The 6051-nt window shown below is 34.6% G+C and overlaps 1 long non-coding RNA gene across 1 annotated transcript; it reads right to left on the bottom strand.

Moving 5' to 3' along the window:
• Nucleotides 1-1957: 1957 nt before the first annotated feature.
• LOC120627713 lies at nucleotides 1958-3780 on the bottom strand. The gene is made up of 3 exons (XR_005658937.1): nucleotides 3705-3780; nucleotides 2597-2905; nucleotides 1958-2149 (listed from the first exon to the last, which is right to left on the bottom strand). It is a non-coding gene; the product is annotated as an uncharacterized LOC120627713 (long non-coding RNA).
• Between the last annotated feature and the right edge of the window lie 2271 nt (nucleotides 3781-6051).

Raw genomic sequence — 6051 nt, 5'->3', positions numbered from 1 at the left:
GACGACGTAGCACTGAAACTGCAGTAATTGTAGACCCCAGGAGGTGGATAGAAGTTTTTTAACGATGCCATTACTGTATGTTACCTGATTACTAGACGCGTGAACCGATTTGAAAAATTATTTTTTTAACCTAAAGGACTTTTCAGGTGGTCCCATTTAAATTTTATCGAAATCGGTCGAGCTGTTATTAAAAAATCAACAATAACGTAACCCTAAGTAGCAAATTTTTGCCTATAAAGTTCATTATTTGGCGTGCACTGAGAAAAGTATTGCTGATACATAAAAAATATGTACTACATGATAAAAGAACTCATTATTACGTACAAAAAAGTCAGCGAGAGAGTATATCTAACTATCATAATTAAGGTGACAATAGTAGCGTTTGTGTTATAAAATTTATTTTAATATTTTGCTTTTAATAGTTTTTTTTTATTATTTTTTAATGAAATAGCACAATTAAAGACAGATATTCTTTTTTTCCCCTTCATTTTATTACTTTAACGTGCGATTAGATTTAATATATCTGATGTCGTCAAACGCTATAATGGATGAACATGAAAATAGGCCACTTCATAAAGTTCTAACTAGGGTGGATTAAGCTGAGAGTGGAATTTCATTACAGTGCGCATTACGAACCCCCGTAATATGCACTCGGCATGCAGAATTGCTTGAATCTGGTAACTGACAAACGGATTTATAACGCTCTCTGTGTGTTTTATTTGCTACTTTTTATTCATAGTCGTTTTCTGACTCAAGTAACAAGATGAACTCACTAGAGCTATACACGGGCAATGCCCCGACGGGTTCAGCCGCGTAAATTGGAAAATAAAATAAAGAAGGCATAACGTTCTTCATTCAGATCAACGGCAATGGTTTGACGCTTTTGACACGTAGAAAACGGATTCTTGTATTTACGTTGTATGTCCGTTTCATTATACCGCTATACCTTGTTTTTTTTAATTAATTAAATTTAGCCCTTGACTGCAATCTCAAATAAGAATGCAGTCAAGAAGAAGTTTGTAGCGGGTGAGCCTGTTAGGATTATGTCAGTTATGTTAAGCATATAGACACTTCTAATCGATTTCTACGAATCTTTGGAACGTTAAATCGCTTGGCTGCACGTCTTTGTGGGTAGGGTGGTATCTGGCCACTAACCAATCCTCCCACTAAAACAAGACTAGAGAAAATTTAAAAAAAAATAATTCCTCAAGACTACCAAGTTAAAAAAATAAGCATAAATACCTACCTGTACGCTTTATTTTTTAGGTTTTAGATTACGATGTTTGGCAAAATGGAGTCAATTTAGAGTGTCTTAACAATTTAGCGTTAATCCAAAATGGACCTAATGTCACTCGTTTCACAGTCACAAATTATAAATCTAAATATATAATATAGCATCCTGATCAATATCTACAACACTGCTGGACTAAAGGCAGTAGTAGCATTGAAGGTTATGCTTCCCATTCTGCTTTATATTCCCTGAGAAGCCTCGTACTCGCGCAAAGAGATGGTAACAACTGTATTGTTGCTGTGACCAAATGATGTTGAAAAAGAGCAATCTGCTGAGTTTCTTGCCGGCTCTTCTCAGTGGAATCTGCCTTCCGAACCGGTGGTAGAGTCACTACAAACGAACTGACTTGACGTTTCAAAAGTGCTTATTAATTAGGCCTACTTTAAATAAATGAATTTTGAATTTGAATTTGAATTTAAAACGGCGACAGGTTACGTTTAATCCTATATATCTAGTTTTTATTTTGGACATTAGTTTCAGGGTTTTAATCTTGAGCGCTAATATGAAACATATAAACAGACAAACGAAAAGTCCAAATTAACCCTTTTATTCTTTTTTGCGCTGAGAGTAAGAAAACAGTTATTTGTAAAGTTTCGTAGTTCAATAAAACCTATTGAACTACGAAACACACATGATTTTTTTAATAATTTATCTGTCTAAGTAAATTTATGTCTTGGCCTCTTTTACTTTTACCTTCTTCTTTTTTTCCTTCTTCTCGTTTGACTTTTGAGAGCCGTATGAAAATAACTTCTTCTTTGGCGGGATGTCGTATGATGGATGGGCATTCTCACACCAGTTAGGCATATGTGGCGACCAATCCAGCTTGACAAAATATTTCTGACCAACGTTATACTTTTTCTGTAACAGGATTGGAAGAGAAGCGATAGAGAGAGAAGAATATACTGCTCTTATCTTGATGTCACAAGTCATAATCGTCAATATGTCTATTAAAATCTCGCTGAGTTTACAGGCCCCCTCTCTCATAAGAGAGAAGAGTTTCGAGTGAAGACCCACCATATTGTAGTTAGTTATAGTAACCCAGAAACTTACGTGATCTCTGAGGCACGGGGGTTGAGACTGCCAATTTCCTAACTTCAGTTATTAAAAATTCTTTAATAGAAAATAAACGATAACTATCAATTTTGAACCCAGGACCGCATTAGGCATGCTAACCACTAGGCCAACGAAGCAGCTTCACGTGAAAGTCGACATTACGGGATCAGACAAATTAAAAAAAAAAAATTGGCCGTCACCGAAGATGTAAAATATCAACACATAAGTAAACAAAATGAAAATAAGTCTTACCGCTACCCGAACTCCAAACGTAAAAATCAGCAAAGCCGTGAGGATGTGAAGTAAGAAAGAAGCCATCTTTTAAATATCACCTTTTATAACTAATACGTTAACCTGATTATTGAGATGAAAGTATGGAGACTTGGCAGCTGGCCCAGATAGTGAATGTAAGAAAAACTTCTTTGCTTAATTTAAAGTCATTACACACTGTCGACTAGTCTACGGGACAGGCGACACAGTCAGAGCGACTGTTTGATTTTACTACATTTGCTTGCGGGTCCTCGGCTTGTTGAACTATTCTTATGTACTTGCCTAACTGACCTACAAAAATGTAATAAATGTCAAAGGTACAACGATACCACGGTCGATCGGTCAGCGATCACTTTTTATAAATCTATTATTTAATAGTGCGGGTTATACAAACTTATTAAAAAAAAAACAGCCATGCTAGATGTAAGAACTTACAATTTAGATCTATCAAACAGAGAGAACGTATAAAATATGTTATATTTATGTTTCAATAAATAAGTAAATAACCGTGTGTGTCACCGGTACACAAAAGTAGCTAAGGATGCAGATTCTGTTTACAAAAATATCTAAACTAAATTAAGTTAATACTGACTGACTGGCTGACTGATAAAAGCGACTTTACCTTCGGTCTAGGGACGAGGGGGGTCTAAGCGATTTAGAGTTCCGTTACGATTTCGCGTAGAAACCGTTTCGGGATATTGGTTTAATATAACTGGTATACTCTCTAACAGATTAGACAGATTATAATAGCATCATCACAACTTGTAGTGATATATAAAAAAAAACCGAAAGGCAGACTCTATCGAGAGTGCGCCGGCAAAAAATTTCAAACATCGACAATTTACAATAATAAACATAAATTTTTCTATTGTTGAGTCTGATAATATACTAGATACGATAAATGCGCGAATTATAAAATCGGCCGAATAACGCAATATATTGGCACCCAGTCATATATAATACCGGCCGATTAACGCAATATATTGGCACCCACCAATAGTAATCGTCGGGTGATAAACTTGGTTATTGGCTATTGCCTCACTAATGGGAATTATATGAATAATTAGCGTGAGAAGTTTTCAACCCTAACCTAGGTAAATTCTTAAATCGCTAAGGCACTGATTCGCCGACGACTAGTAGACAGTGTGCAATGGCTCTTCATGTTATTATTTCGTATCTTGCTTTTCTTTATTTCTTATTTAAATTGAACGTATACATTTTAGATATTATACGTTATATCATATCATAAATACATTTGTGATAATTTTACTTGTTCTTATGACAGCCGGTGTAAATTTCAAAATAATATTAGTATCTTACTTCTCTAATACAACTGATTGACGTAGGGTCATAATAAATATCACTGTCAATTTATACTGACATAGACGAAAAAAAACATATTGTATCCTCTTTGTTGTTTGGTTTATTTTTAACATCCGACGCGTGTGTGTTGTGTTTGCGAGCGTATGAGTGTGTGTGAGGGTTTTTGTCTGCGGCATCGTATTTCCGGAACGAATAATGATTTTGATTTTGTTTGTTTTTTTGCTTGAAAGGTGACGGGATTATTTCTATTATGTTTGATGAAAATCAACTCAAGATGGATGAATTACATAATTTTTACTAATCCCTCAATATGGGCATCAAATGAAAGGGTTAGACTAGTGAATACTGTACACAATTACAAAATTCAAGTCCAAGATGGCCACCACTACAAAATGTCGAGTTAACTCCCTCATTATGAGTATCAAATGAAAGCGCTAGATTATTAACATAATGATCAAGATAATAAAAGTTTTTTTTTTTTTTTAAATTTATTCATTGATTGATTGCATTGGCGAAGTACCTAGTTGGCACAGACAAAGGCCATAAACAAGAATTGAAATGAATTGATTGATTATGTTATCGTTTTTAAGTATAGAGTTTTTAGTAAAACCAAAGAGACCATAAAATTTCAGATTCAATCAATGAGTATTGTATGTGCAATACCTTATAGTTTGGATTTATCTATGGTAATGTGAATTTTCTCTAGAAACCTACATTGGACGTTCCGATTTACTGTGGAACTTCAAAGTAATGTTAATGAATACTCGTGTAATTTCTATGTTTTATCGATCTATCGCAAGCTTTTGGTACATTGACTGGGCTTTATCGATTCCATTTACGTTTGAAAAGGTCGGGATAGCTTGCAAGTGCAAATGCAATGTCTCCTTTAGAACCAGGATATGTCTGAAATTATACTGCTATTGCTTTCAGATTAATTGGTTTACTGAGAATCAAATTAATTTTTTAATGCATTAGATTGTAAAGCTGTGCTTCTACCACCATTTTACACTTTCATCGAACACCATTTTGGAGTATATACTTTATAATGTACGTTGTTTTGTCATTAAAATAAACAGAGAAATTATTATGACAATACTAACACTGCACGAATTTTGACATTTAAAATTGTCTTCAAACAGCCACCATATTGAATTTTTTCTAAATAAATTTCATACAATTTAACTCGGGATTATTCTTACGATACTCTATAAACAGTGGCATGCAAAATAATTGGCTATTGAAAAGTTTTTGTGTGCAGTGTGTACGCTGAGCTTTTATAACACGTGGTCCTGGGTTCGATTTCGGGCAGAGACAATTCGGGATTTTTTTTCTGAATTTTGTTTGATCTACTGGAACGATTCTGCCGTGCCTTGACCGACAAATAAGTGCCACTCAGCCATTTAGCGTTCCAACACGATGCCGGGTAAAAACAGGTACGGGTATGGGTTTAATATATTATTGCTGAGCCCCAAACAGGTTAGCCCGATAACATCAAAGACTGTATCATCACTTACCACATACTCACCACCAGGTGAGATCGCAATCAAGGGTTACCTTGTAGAGACATAAAAGAAGCCCGAAAACTGGATTGGTAAATACAGTGAGGTAAAATCTAATTTAAATTTATAGTGAACACCTCTAATAACTAACTAACGTAGAGTAATTAAACTTTCCAAAACTGCTCCATCTGGATGTTGGATATAATATTTCAGCGAATCCAAATGGATTATACACGGACAAGTGCAACACACACTAATGAAATTCCACACTAAGCTTACCAAAATTGGTTCATTTTCTGTAATTTATTTCACACATTTTAGAATTAGGCTGGTAATAAGTTTTGTAGTGGGAATCAACGTACGAAAGTCGTATATGCGCTTTTACGGGGCTTATTGCCATCGCTAAAAGTAGTATTAATTAAGAGTTACAGTTTAGTCCTTCCTTTACTCCCTAACTAAGCAACCAATCAAATTGATTTTTGGCTTTATTGAATTATTTTAAAGGTCGGATAATAACATAGGTTACTTTTTATCCCAGGAAAACAGCGTATAAAGTAAATAACTCAATAGATTTGTAATTTTATAATTTTTATAAGTCTTTTTACCTTCACTTGG

Source organism: Pararge aegeria, chromosome 11, assembly GCF_905163445.1.
Source record: "Pararge aegeria chromosome 11, ilParAegt1.1, whole genome shotgun sequence".
Lineage (NCBI taxonomy): Eukaryota > Metazoa > Arthropoda > Insecta > Lepidoptera > Nymphalidae > Pararge > Pararge aegeria.
This window is presented reverse-complemented; position numbering and strand designations above follow the sequence as displayed.